We start from the raw sequence: 15,454 nt of genomic DNA on the forward strand, positions 1-15,454 counted from the left end.
GGTCTAGGACCAGTGCGGCGGATCCGCCATTACGGATGCTAGTGGGGTGATCCCTGCGATCAAAGGTGATCGGGCAAGCAGACCATGGGTTGAACTTTGGGGCGACGGGTTCCATCGCATAGACGTCCCTTAGTGCACGCTTCCGCTCCCTCTGGGGAATGTGGGTTGCGTATATCATGTTCACCGTCTTCACTTGTGGGGGGAACCCTTTCTGTCCTCCCGTGTTCGGCGGCCGGGGCTCTTCCTCATCATAACTATGCACCCCTTGTCCTTGTTTTCGGCATTTAACTTGTCGGCCTGCTTGAACACCCAGCATTCTCTGGGGGTGTGATTGGCTGGCTTGTCGGGGGTGCCATGGATTTGACACGAGCGATCCAGTATGCGATCCAAACTAGACGGAGCTGGAGTACTTATTTTAAATGGCTTTTTCCGCTGACCGGATCTAGAGCCTCTGAATCCGGCATTGACTGTCGTATCCTCAGTGTTATCGCCGTTATTGTGGCACTTTGGTCTGTTACGACGTTGTCTGCCGTTGGCATCTTTGGTATCCGAAGTGCCCGGATTCCTCGATGTGTTATTGCTGCGAGCCAGCCAGCTATCCTCGCCCGCACAGAAGCGGGTCATGAGTGTCGTGAGGGCTGCCATAGACTTCGGCTTTTCTTGGCCGAGGTGCCGGGCAAGCCACTCGTCATGGATGTTATGCTTGAATGCTGCTAAGGCCTTTGCATCCGGACAGTCGACAATTTGGTTTTTCTTAGTCAGGAATCGTGTCCAGAATTGTCTGGCCGATTCCCCTGGCAGCTGAGTTATATGGCTCAAGTCATCAGCATCTGGTGGTTGTACATAAGTGCCCTAGAAGTTGTCAAGGAATGCGTCTTCCAGATCCTCCCAACTTCCGACGGAGTCTGCTGGCAAGCTATTCAGCCAATGCCGAGATGGTCCTTTGAGTTTTAGTGGGAGGTATTTGATGGCATGTAGATCATCACCGCGAGCCATGTGGATGTGAAGGAGGAAATCCTCAATCCATACAGTGGGATCTGTTGTACCATCATATGATTTGATATTTACGGGTTTGAAACCCTCCGGGAATTCATGATCCATAACTTCATCAGTGAAGCATAGGGGGTGTGCGGCGCCTCTGTGCCGGGCTATATCCCGACGCAGTTCATGTGAGTCTTGTCTGCTGTATTCGGACTGGCCGGATTTGCTTTTGGTGTATCCGACGCGACGATCATCGTCCCGTGTTGGCGCGTGTGCCCGTGACCCTTATATTGACCTTGCAAGTTTTGCCTTACTGTCCAATACGTCTCGCAGGTCCCGTGTGTTGCCCCAGGCCTTGGTATTTTTGAATGAGTGGCGGCGGGGTGCACGCTGAACTTTAGGCTGAAATGCCTCTCCGGCTCGACCACGCAGTGGCGGGTCAGCCACATCATACACTAGTGAATGAGGTTTCAATGCTTCCTCCTCGAGGTGAGGTAGCAACCTGCGTTTTGGGTAACTCTTGGAGGGGCGCTCGAGTTCGTACTCCTCGGCCGCAAGGACTTCGGTCCATCTATTTGCTAGCAAGTCTTGATCATCTTGAAGCTGTTGCCGCTTTTTCTTCAGGCTATTTGCCGTGGCCATAAGCCGACGGTTGAAGCGCTCCTGTTCGATGGGGTCCTTAGGCACGATAAATTCTTCGTCGCCGAGGCTAGCCTCATCTTCGGAGAGAGGCATGTAATTGTCCTCCTCCGGTTCTCCATCTGATGCCTGCTCCGGAGGGCTAGATTGTTCATCCTCTGGCTCTACATCGTGCTGGAGGGGATTGTGGTTATCTTCGGCACTATCCGGAGTGTTATTGTCTCATGTGCCGGTATCACTACTTTTGCTGTGGCGGGACTTAGAACGGCGCCGCTGACGTCGGCGCTTGGGTTGCTTCTTGGAGGGGTCATCCTCCGCTGTCTCGTCGCCATTGACTTTTTTAGGGGTGTCCACCATATATATGTCATATGATGAGGTAGCGGCCCAGCACCCTATGGGCGGTGGTTCCTGCTTGTCTCCGGCACTGTCGATGTCTTCGGAGTCGAAGTCGAGCATGTCGGTTAAATCGTCGACAGTGGCTACTAAGTGGGTGGTGGGTGGGCAACGAATTTCCTCATTGTCCGCATCCCATTCTAGCCGGACATAGTTTGGCCAAGGTTCTCCTGACAAGGAGAGAGACCTTAATGAATTTAGCACATCGCCGAAAGGTGAGTGCTGAAAGATATCCGTGGAGGTGAACTCCATGATCGGCGCCCAGTCGGATTCGACGAGCACGGATGTAAGCGGCTCGGAGTCCATGGCCGGAGATGAATCCAATTGTTCGGCGACATGGCTCTCGTAAGGGGTGAAGTCAATATCCGGCTCTATCGCCACTGAGAGTGCGGTCTCCATGGCGGGGCTATCCCTCCTCTCTCAGATGGCTCGATTTGCTCCGGATTGACAGCTGGAGTAGTTGCAGATGCGATCTCCCGAACACTGTCCGGCGGCAGAGTTACATCGTGCTCATCATGACTGTGCGGCGCACCTGACACGGGCTCGAATCCGTAGAAGATCAAGTCTCCGTGGATGTCGGCAGTGTAGTTTAAGTTTCCGAATCTACCCTGATGGCCAGGGGCGTAGCTTTCGATCTGCTCCAGATGGCCAAGCGAATTGGCCCGTAGTACGAAGCCACCGAATACGAAGATCTGTCTGGCGAGGAAAACCTCACCCTGGACCGCATTGCTACCGATGATCGAAGGAGCCATCAAGCCTTATGGTGACGACACAGTGGAACTTTCAATGAAAGCACCAATGTCGGTGTCAAAACTGGTGGATCTCGGGTAGGGGGTCCCGAACTGTGCGTCTAAGGCGGATGGTAACAGGAAGCAGGAGACACGATGTGTTACCCAGGTTCAGGCCCTCTTGATGGAGGTAATACCCTACGTCCTGCTTGATTGTTCTTGATGATATGAGTATTATAAGAGTTGATCTACCACGAGATCGTAGAGGCTAAACCCTAGAAGCTAGCCTATGGTATGATTGTATATTGTCCTACGGACTAAACCCTCGGTTTATATAGACACCGGAGGGGGCTAGGGTTACACAAGGTCGGTTACAAGGGAGGAGATTTACATATCCGTATTGCCTAGCTTGCCTTCCACGCCAAGTAGAGTCCCATCCGGACACGGGACAAAGTCTTCAATCTTGTATCTTCATAGTCCAACAGTCCGGCCAAAGGATATAGTCTGGCTGTCCGGAGACCCCCTAATCCAGGACTCCCTTAGTAACCCTGGAGGAATACATAAGGGGCACTTTCCGGAACGTTTCATACTCCGAAAAGGAATAGGTATGTGATACGATAAGTAAACTGACTCCAAAACAGTTCTAATGGCAATTTTTCTCTGTTTTGGAATATTTAGAAAAATAGAAAAATAAGAAGCAGGCCGGGAAGGACACGAGGGCTCCACGAGGGTGGAGGGCGTGCCCTTTCCTCCTGGGCGCGCCCCCTGCCTCGTGGGCACCTCGTGCGCTCTCCGCACTCCGCTTTCTTGCACGATACTTCTTTTGGTCGGTAAAAATTCATTATATAATCTCCCGAGGGTTTTGACTCCCGTATCACGCAAAAATCTCCTCTTCTTGTTTCGAGTTGTTTTCTGCCAGGGTTGTCAAAGCCAAGCATCATGTCGTCCCCCTCCTCCTCCAACAATGAGGGCAATGATGCTTGGCTAATGAAGATAGAGCTGAAGAGAGAGGAACCCATGGAGATCAACAAGGATAAAGGGATCAAGAAGACCACAGAGGACCAAATTCCGGCAATAGAAGACATCCTTCAACTTGATCACAATCGTCTTACCCCAACTAAGATCGAAGCTTTCAAGATGATTGAGTTAGCTCATATACAAAATAAGTATCTCACACGTGAAAATATTTTGTTGAAGGAGCATATCATCGCACTCAAAGGCATTATCCGCAAGTTAGAAGACCTCCTACGCTCGATGTGCTACTATCCATCATCAACACCATCTTCTTCACCAACAAAAGAGATGTAATCACATGGGTATGGGCACTCCCCTTGGCAACTGCCAAGCTTGGGGGAGTACCCCGGTATCGTATCACCATCACTTCTATCTTTACCGTTTTTCTTAGTTCGATCCTTTTGGTAATATCTTGATCTAGTAGCATAAAGTTTTAGTATGATCTAGTTGTGAGTTTTACTTTATGATCCTTCTATGTAATCGAGGCCGTGAGCTATTTATAATAAAGATTAGTGTTGAGTCAAGGGCTTGATTATTTTTCCATGATCTTGAGTGAATAAAAGAAAAGAGAAAGAAATAAAAAGAAACAAAGAGATCATATGGATCTTATGGAGAGTAATGAGCTCACATAGAAAGAGTATGATGAATAAAAGTTGTTGAGAGTTGACAAACAAAGTTTTGGTCATCGTTGCAATTAATAGGAAGTAATAAATAAAGAGAGGTCTTAACATATAAATACACTATCTTGGACATCTTTTATGAATGTGAGCACTCATTAAAATATGACATGCTAAAGAGTTGACGTTGGACAAGGAAGACAACGTAATGGGTTATGTTTTCTTACATCCGAGATAAATTATATTGTCATGGATCATCCAACATGATTGAGCTTGCCTTTCCCCCTCATGCTAGCCAAATTCCTTGCACCAAGTAGAGATACTACTTGTGCTTCCAAACACCCTTAAACCAGTTTTGCCATGAGAGTCCACCATACCTACCTATGGATTGAGTAAGATCCCTCAAGTAAGTTGTCATCGGTGCAAGCGATAAAAATTGCCCTCTAAATATGTATGACTTATTAGTGTGGGAGAAAATAAGCTTTATACGATCGTGTGATATGGAAGAAATAAAAGCGACGGCCTGCACAATAAAGGTCCATATCACAAGTGGCAATATAAAGTGACATTCTTTCGCATTAAGATTTTGTGCATCCAACCATAAAAGCGCATGACAACCTCTGCTTCCCTCTGCGAAGGGCCTATCTTTTACTTTTATCTCCTACCTTGCATAAGAGTCATGGTGATCTTCACCCTTCCTCTTACATTTTATCTTTTGGCAAGCACAATATGTTGGAAAGATCCTGGTATATATGGCTAATTGGATGTGAGTTTTCATGAACTATTATTGTTGACATTACACTTGAGGTAAAACGTTGGGAGGCAAAACTATAAGCCCCTATCTTTCTCTGTGTCCGATTAAAACTCCATACTCATAAGTATTGCGTGAGTGTTAGCAATTGTGAAAAACTATATGATAGTTGAGTATGTGGACTTGCTGAAAAGCTCTTATATTGACTCTTTCCTATGTTATGATAAATTGCAATTGCTCCAATGGCTGAGATTATAGTTTGTTAGTTTTCAGTGAAGTTTATGATTCATACTTGAAATTGTGATTGAATTGTTACTCTACCATAAGAGATCATATGACCAGAATTATATAAGTTGTTGTTCTAAGAATAATCATGATGCCCTCATGTCCGTATTTTATTTTTATCGACACCTCTATCTCTAAACATGTGGACATATTTTTCAATTTCGGCTTTCGCTTGTGGACAAGCGAGGTCTAAGCTTGGGGGAGTTGATACGTCCATTTTGCATCATGCTTTTATATCGATATTCATTGCATTATGGGCTGTTATTACACATTATGTCACAATACTTATGCCTATTCTCTCTTATTTTACAAGGTTTACATAAAGAGGGAGAATGCCGGCAGCTGGGATTCTGGGCTAGAAAAGGAGCAAATATTAGAGACCTATTCTGCATAGCTCCCAAAGTCCTGAGACTTCACGGAAGTCATTTTCAAAATATATAAGAAATATTGAGCGCAAGAAGTTCTAGAGGGGGGCCACACCCTGGCCACGAGGGTGGGGCGCATGCCCTACCCCCCTGGGCGCGCCCCACTGCCTCGTGGGCCCCCTGGTGGCCCTCCGATGCCCATCTTCTGATATATGGAGTCTTCCGTTGAGGAAAAAATCATAAGAAAGCTTTCGGGACGAGACTCCGCCGCCACGAGGCGGAACCTTGGCGAAACCAATCTAGGGCTCTGGCGGAGCTGTTCTGCTGGGGAAACTTCCCTCCGGGAGGGGGAAATCATCTCCATCGTCATCACCAATGATCCTCTCATCAGGAGGGGGTCAATCTCCATCAACATATTCACTAGCACCATCTCCTCTCAAACCCTAGTTCATCTCTTGTATCCAATTCTTGTCTCTAAGTCTGGGATTGGTACCTGTGGGTTGCTAGTAGTGTTGATTACTCCTTGTAGTTGATGCTAGTTTGTTTATTTGGTGGAAGATCATATGTTCAGATCCTATATGCATTTCAATACCCCTCTGATTATGAACATGAATATGCTTTGTGAGTAGTTATGTTTGTTCCTGAGGACATGGGAGAAGTCTTGCTATTAGTAGTCATGTGAATTCGGTATTTGTTCGATATTTTGATGAGATGTATGTTGTCTCTCCTCTAGTGGTGTTATGTGAACGTCGACTATATGACACTTCACCATTATTTGGGCCTAGAGGAAGGCATTGGGAAGTGATAAGTAGATGATGGGTTGCTAGAGTGACAGAAGCTTAAACCCTAGTTTATGCATTGCTTTGTAAGGGGCTGATTTGGATCCATATGTTTCATCTATGGTTAGGTTTACCTTAATACTTTTGTTGTAGTTGTGGATGCTTGCAATAGAGGTTAATCATAAGTGGGATGCTTGTCCAAGTAAGGACAGTACCCAAGCACCGGTCTACCCACATACCAAATTATCAAAGTACCGAACGCGAATCATATGATCGTGATGAAACCTAGCTTGACATAATTCCCATGTGTCCTCGGGAGCGCATTTCTCTATATAAGAATTTGTACAGGCTTGTCCTTTGCTACAAAAAGGATTGGGCCACCTTGCTGCACTATATTTACTTTTGTTACTTGTTGCTTGTTACAAATTATCTTATCACAAAACTATCTGTTACCTATAATTTCAGTGCTTGCAGAGAATACCTTGCTGAAAACCGCTTATCATTTCCTTCTACTCCTCGTTGGGTTCTACACTCTTACTTATCGAAAGGAATACGATAGATCCCCTATACTTGTGGGTCATCAAATGTCACGTGGGTAACATCTCTCAATTTTGGTGGGGCTGCACAAAATGGTGATTGGAGTTCCCAAAATCTCTGTCGAATTCTACTGGTAATCTCGTGCAACATTTTATTAGCCTTTGCAAGATGAGCCATCACTATCACCACAATGGCACTTTATTTTAGTGGAACTACACAAAAGGATAAGCAAATTATAGTTGCACCTTACATGAGCAGGACAACCAACCTTACTGTTGCTCAATTTTTGTGCAACTACTAAAGAAGAACCTGCCAGCTCACGAGAGCAAGTACTTCTTGCTAACTGAATGATGCAATATTTGCTTCATTTCAGTCGACTGCAGAAAAAGTTGCATGAATTGAATCATTGAGTGGAGCTGCAGGTTGACTTCCACTAGTGCCACTATTATAGTAAGCATTCTCTTTATTATCTGTGTTGTGCAAACATGAATACTCAACTACAGATGTTGTGATGGTCAAGAGCATTCGCCAAGTTCTTGGGTTGTATGACACGGCTAGCCAAGATGGATTTAATCCCAATATTCACTTTATCAAAAGGCTCTAATGGGTTGGTTCTAAATCTTGCAAGCTGGGAATCAATGAGATGTGTAGGCATCTTTGTTGTACTTATTATTTGAATCATATTTGTTGGTTTCGAATCTTGCAAGCTGGGAATCAATGAGATGTGTAGGCATCTTTGTTGTACTTATTATTTGAATCTTATTCGTTGGTTCTGAATCTTGCAAGCTGGGAATCAATGAGATGTGTAGGCATCTTTGTTGTACTTATTGTTTGAATCTTATTTGTTGGTTCTGAATCTTGCAAGCTGGGAGTCAAAAGGCTCTAATGGGTTGGTTCTGAACCGTTGCCGAGTAAGGAGCAGTAGCAGTTCAGGCAGTCCAGTCAAAACCGTGTACATGTACGTACAGCCAGATGCCAAAAAATACGGCCACGTACGTACATATGGGCAGGGTCTCGAACGCGTACTCGCGCATATGTACAGCCAGGGCTGGTGTACATGGAGAGGCTACAGACAGCATCAACGGTGTCCAGTTCATTGGAAGCCAACCGGCTGGGTCAGAACGGAGAAACTGCGTCGTGTTCATGAGGCAACGGAATGTGTCATGTTCATCGGGAGGCAACGGAATACGTCGTGTTCATTGAGAGCCAACCGGCTTGGACAGAAAAGCCGAAACAAGGTCTGGCATACCACAGAACGGAGGAAACGGGCCTTCTATTCAACCGCGTACGGTCGAAATGGGGTCTTGTTCATTGGGAAGGGTCTGGCGTACCGCAAAACGGAGGAAACAGACTTGTGTTCGACCGCGTACAGTCGAAACGGAGTCTTGTTGATCGGGTGGGGTGTGGCATACCACAAAACGGAGGAAACGGTCTAGTGTTGGAGCGCCTACGGTCGAAATGGGGTCCTATTCATTGGGAGGGGTGTGGCGTACTGCAAAAAGGGACTCCACGGGCTACTGTTCATCCACCGTCGACTTGCTCCAGCCTCCACTTGCTACTGTTCATCCACCGTCGACTTCCTCCAGCCTCCACCAGCTACCGTTCATCCACGGGGTCCTGTTCATCCAGCCCTCCACGGGGTCCTGTTCATCCAGCCTCCACCGGCTACTATTCAACCAGCCCTCCACGGGGTCCTATTCAACCAGCCCTCCACGTACGGGGTCCCTCCATCGGCTACTGTTCATCCACCCCCACGCCTCCTCGATCAGGGTCCTGTTCATCCAATGGCAACGACCTCTACTACCACGGGATCCTGTTCATCCAACCCCCATCGGGAACTGTTCATCCAACCCCCACCGGGAACTGTTCATGAAGAGGCAGCTTCGATCGGCTTCAGTTAGCAGCAGTAGCGAAGGAATCACTCGGGTTCAATTAACAGCAAGGGGTCGATCGGGGTTCAGTAACATAGCTAGTGCAATCGCTCGGGTTCAGTTAGAGCCCAACACCTCGCTCGGGTTCAGTTAGAGCACAACACCTTGCACCCACACGTGTATGTGTACGAGAGAAACGCACATCGCGCAGCCCCAACCACCCACCGTAACCGGGAACTCCCCAAAATTTTCCTTGCCCTCGCTTCTACCATGATTTTTTCCGTCATGGACGGCCCAAAGAATGTCATGCAGGTGCGTCTCCGGCCCGCCCAGGACGAAAAGCCCATTTTCTGTCATGATTTATTGTCATAGAAGTAGGATCCCACCACATCTATGATCATACTGTGTTTTGTCACAATTATTGTCATAGAAGTGTCATAAGCATGACAGAAAAAAATCGTTCGACCCAAAATGTCACGGATGTCTCTTTTTTGTAGTGTTGATCATCAAGAAAATCACCTAGTGGCACACCATCATCAAGCAAGGTACTAGCATCATGATGAGTAGCATTCATAGAAGTAGCATCATCAATAACTTGCGACATATCAGGATTAATAACATGTGGTGTTGTTGCAAGTCTACTCAAAATAGAAGGTGAATCAAGTGCAGAGTGTGATGGCAGTTCCTTACCTCCCCTCGTCCTAGAGGGAACGATCTTGGTCTTTCCATCCTTCAGATTCTTCATAGTGATAAACAGATAATAATCCCAAGTGACTCAACAAATATAGCTATGCTCCCCGGCAACAGCCAGAAAAAGGTCTTGATCACCCACAAGTATAGGGGATCGCAACAGTTTTCGAGTGTAGAGTATTCAACCCAAATTTATTGATTCGACACAACGGGAGCCAAAGAATATTTGCAAGTATTAGCAGTTGAGTTGTCAATTCAAACACACCTGGAGGTTAATTATCTGCAACAAAGTGATCAGTAGCACAGTAGAATTATAGTTTTGATGGTAGTAGCAACATCAATAGTAACGGTAACAATGGTAGCAATGATTTTGTAGTAAGTGTAACAGTAGCAGTAGTACTTTAGCAAGATTAATGTATAGGAAAATCGTAGGCATTGGATCGGTGGATTAGTTGGATGATATTCATCATATAACAGTCATAACCTTGGGTGATACAAAGCTAGCTCTAATTCATAAATATAATGTAGGCATGTATTCCGTAAATAGTCATACGTGCTTATGGAAAGAACTTGCATGACATCTTTTGTCCTACCCTCCCGTGGCAACGGGGTCCATAAGGAAACGAAGGGATATTAAGGCCTCCTTTTAATAGAGAACCGAAACAATGCATTAACACATAGTGAATACATGAGCTCCTCAAACTACGGTCATCACCGAAAAGTATCCCGAATACTGTCACTTAGGGGTTTACGGATCAGAACACGTAATAGGTGAATATAACTTGCAAGATCAGATCTAGAACATAGATATAATGGTGATAACATAAATGGTTCAGATCTGAAATCATGGCACCCGGGCCCAAAGTGACAAGCTGATGACCCACAAGTGTAGGGGATCTATCATAGCCTTTTCGATAAGTAAGAGTGTCGAACGCAACGAGGAGCAGAAGGAAATGATAAGCAGTTTTCAGTAAGGTATTCTCTACAAGCACTGAAATTATCGGTAGCAGATAGTTTTCTGATAAGGTAATTTGTAACGAGTAGCAAGTAATGAAAGTAAATAAGGTGCAGCAAGATGGCCCAATCCTTTTTGTAGCAAAGGACAAGCCTAGATAAACTCTTATATAAAGGAAAGTGCTCCCGAGGACACATGGGGATTATCGTCAAGCTAGTTTTCATCATGTTCATATGATTCGTGTTCGGCACTTTGAGAATTTGATATGTGGGTGGACCGGTGCTTGGCTACTGCCCTTACTTGGACAAGCATCCCACTTATGATTAACCCCCATTGCAAGCATCTGCAACTACAAGAGAAGTATTAAGGTAAACCTAACCATAGCATGAAACATATGGATCCAAATCAGCCCCTTACGAAGCAACGCATAAACTAGGGTTTAAGCTTATGTCCCTCTAGCAAACCATCATCAACTTATTACTTCCCAATGCCTCCATCTAGGCCCAAACAATGGTGAAGTGTCATGTAGTCGACGTTCACATGACACCACTAGATGGATGACAAAATACATCTCATCAAAATATCAAACGAATACCAAATTCACATGACTGCTTATAGCAAGACTTCTCCCATGTCCTCAGGAACAAACGTAACTACTCATAAAGAATATTCATGTTCATAATCAGAGGGGTATTAATATGCATATAGGATCTGGACATATGATCTTCCACCAAATAAACCAACTAGCATCAACTACAAGGAGTAATCAACACTACTAGCAACCCACAGGTACCAATCTGAGGTTTGGATACAAAGATTGGATACAAGAGATGAACTAGGGTTTGAGATGAGATGGTGCTGGTGAAGATGTTGATGGAGATTGAACCCCTCCCGATGAGAGGATCGTTGGTGATGACGATGGTGATGATTTCCCCCTCCCGAAGGGAAGTTTCCCCGGCAGAACAGCTCCACTGGAGCCCTAGATTGGTTCCGCCAAGGTTCCGTCTCGTAGCAGCAGAGTTTCGTCCCAAAAGCTTGCTTATAATTTTTTCCTCGACGAAAGACTCCATATAGCCAAAGATGGGCATCAGAGGGCCACCAGGGGGCCCACGAGGCAGGGAGTGCACCCCCCACCCTCGTGGACGGTGGGTGGCCCCCCTCTGGTACTTCTTTCGCCCAATATTTTTTATATATTCTGAAAATAGTTCCTGTGGAGTTTCAGGACTTTTGGAGATGTGCAGAATAGGTCTCTAATATTTGCTCCTTTTCCCGCCCCGAATTCCAACTGCCGGCATTCCCCCTCTTCATGTAAACCTTGTAAAATAAGAGAGAATAGGCATAAGTATTGTGACATAATGTGTAATAACAGCCCATACTGCAATAAATATCGATATAAAAGCATGATGCAAAATGGACGTATCAACTCCCCCAAGCTTAGACCTTGCTTGTCCTCAAGCAAAAGCCGAAATTGAAAAATATGTCCACATGTTTAGAGATAGAGGTGTCGATAAAATAAAATATGGACATGAGGGCATCATGATCATTCTTAGAACATCAACATATATATATATACATATACATATATATATATATATATATTCTCATATGATCTCTTATGCTAAAGTAACAATTCATTCACATACTCAAGTATGAATCAGAAACTTCATTGAAAACTAACAAACTATAATCTCAGTCATTGAAGCAATTACAATTTATCATAACATAGGAAAGAGTCAATATAAGAGCTTTTCAGCAAGTCCACATACGCAACCATCATTTAGTCTTTCACAATTGCTAACACTCACGCAATATTTATGGTTATGAAGTTTTAATCGGACATAGAGAAAGATAGGGGCTTATAGTTTTGCGTCCCAACTTTTTACCTCAAGGGTAATGTCAACAATAATAGTTCATGAAAACCCACATCCAATTAGCCATATATATCAGGATCTTTCCAACACATTGTGCTTGCCAAAGGATAAAATGTAAAAAGGAAAGGTGAAGATCACCATGACTCTTTGCATGAAGTATAAGATAAGAATAAAATATAGGCCCTTCGCAGAGGGAAGCAGAGGTTGTCATGTGCTTTTATAGTTGGATGCATGAAATCTTAATGCAAAAGAACATCACTTTATATTGCCACTTGTGATATGGACCTTTATTATGCAGTCCGTCGCTTTTATTTCTTCCACATCACAAGATCGTATAAAGCTTATTTTCTCCACACTAATAAGTCATACATATTTAGAGAGCAATTCTTATTGCTTGCAACAATGACAACTTAATTGAGGGATCTTACTCAATCCATAGGTAGATATGGTGGACTCTCATGGCAAAACTGGGTTTTGGGATATTTGGAAGCACAAGTAGTATCTCTACTTGGTGCAAATAAATTGGCTAGCATGAGAGGGAAAGTGAAAGTGCTAGTTATTGACTAGAGGGGGTGAATAGGTGATTTTTATGAAAGTCTTCAAAACATGTAAGTTTCGAAGACAAACGATAGAAATGAACCTATTATCATTCAGCGGAAGGAAGAATACACTAGGCAAGCCATAGTCAAGTATTTAATGAAGTGAAAGCACGAAGACTATTAGCAGCTAGGCAGTATGGATCAGGATGGAAGATAGTATGAAGCCAATCAGCACAAGTAGTCACACAGTGAAGTCAAACAGATAATGCAAGCAGGCAATGACTTCACGAAGACAAACTGTAAGTAAAGAGAAGGAAGAGATAGAACCAGTTGCTTGGTGAAGACAAAGGATTTGTTGGAGCAGTTCCAGTTGCTGTGACAACTATACGTCTGGTTAGGGAGTCTGAGATTCAACTCACAAGACTGTGTCTTCACCTTATTCCCCTTGAGCTAAGGACACACAGTCCTCGACCAATCACTCAGGTAAGTCTTCAAGGTAGACTTCCAAACCTTCACAGACTTCGTTCACCGGCGATCCACAATGACTCTTGGATGCTCAAAACGTGACGCCTAACTGGCTGGAGGATTCACAGTCCTCAAGTGTAACAAGTCTTTAGATCACACAGACAGAAAGACTTCACGGATGCCTAACACTCTTTGGCTCTGGGTGTTTAGGGCTTTGTCCTCGCAAGGATTTCTCTCTCAAAGGCTGCGGAGGTGGGTTGCTCTCAAACAACAAAAGTCATGCACTAACTCTGAGCAGCCACCAATTTATGGTGTAGGGGGTGGGCTATTTATAGCCACTAGGCAACCCGACCTGATTTGTCCGAAATGACCCTGGGTCACTAAGGAACTGACACGTGTTCCAATGGTCAGATTTCAAACACACGCGGCAGCTTGACTTGGGCTACAAGTAAAGCTGACTTATCCAGCTCTGGATAAGATTTGCTCTCATTGTCTTCGTTCGAAGACTTAGGATTTGGTTGAGCATCACTTTAGTCACTCTGACTTTGTTCACATGGACCCCACTTAACAATACGGTGGTTCCTATGACTCAACAGAGAAGAAAATGAAACTATGAAACAACTATGTCTTCGCGCTCCAAAGACTTAATGCGGTGTCTTCTCATGTCATAGTCTTCAAGGTGAATATCTTCACATACCACCATTATCTTCAATGTCTTCACACATTTTTAGGGGTCATCTCCGATAGGTAAACCGAATCAATGAGATATTACTACCCATGTTATCCTGCAATTCTCACAAACACATTAGTCCCTCAACCAGGTTTGTCGTCAATACTCCAAAACCAGCTAGGGGTGGCACTAGATGCACTTACAATCTCCCCCTTTTTGGTGATTGATGACAAACTGGTTGAAGTTTTCAACGGGGATAATAGTATGTGAAATTGTAAAGGATTGACGTATTGTCTTCGTAAGTAGCAAAAGGCTCCCCCTGAAGATGTGCATATAAGTATTTTGCTTTTGAATGCAAATGCAGATGGCAGGTTGTACTTGTGGAGATCCTCTTCAACTTATGAAGACAATTCAATATGCATGAAGAGATATAACGAAGATAATGACATGCATCATGAAAAATGGATGTCTGCAAAATGACCTCGTGCGGAATTTATCATCGCATCACATAGTGACAGAAAAGGTAGTAGACGACCATCAAGTTTAAGTGTTACAACTCAAAGAACCAAATGTATCAAAAGTGAGAGTTCTAAGCACTTGGCGAATGTAGCAAAAGTATAGCAACCACCCATATGGACCCACTTTAAGACTATCAACTCATATGCTTCTCCCCCTTTTGTCAGTAATGACCAAAAAGGTTTGAAGACATAGAGCTTTATACTCGTTCCCATGAAGAGTAGGCGAAGCAGAAGGGTCGTCGTTGAGGTTTGGTGGTGCAGAAGAACTTGGTGCAGTGTCGATATGCGCCGAAGTTGGAGGTGGTGAAGTAGCATCATCTTGATCATCAATGACTCTGGCATTAACAGTTGCAGCTGAGGAGGAATAGTCAGAGTCTTCGAGTGAGGGAGTCCGATGCAAGTGAGCATTCCAGGGAGGAGTTGAATCAAACTTGAATCTCTCCGTGAAGCCATCCTGTTGAAGATCATCTTCAGAGCTCAGCAAAGTTAGACTTTTCCACGACCGGCGATAGGTTTCATGAGAGACAAATGCATTCTTGGTGGCAAGGATGCGAATGCGATTAACATCCACCAAGAGGCACTGCATCTGATGCTTGAGCCAGTCATGATGCTTATCCTATTTTTGATCCAGGGCAACGAGAAGCTCTCGGTCATTGAGAACACGAGATCGCTTCTGAGGCCTTTGGGCAATTGTGCTTTCAGTGGCTTCAGTTTGGGCATGAGGGGCATGTGTATTGCCAGCCAAAGGATAAACACGAGTGATGGCCTAAACTCCGTCAATGGGTT

Source organism: Triticum aestivum, chromosome 4A (assembly GCF_018294505.1).
Source record: "Triticum aestivum cultivar Chinese Spring chromosome 4A, IWGSC CS RefSeq v2.1, whole genome shotgun sequence".
Lineage (NCBI taxonomy): Eukaryota > Viridiplantae > Streptophyta > Magnoliopsida > Poales > Poaceae > Triticum > Triticum aestivum.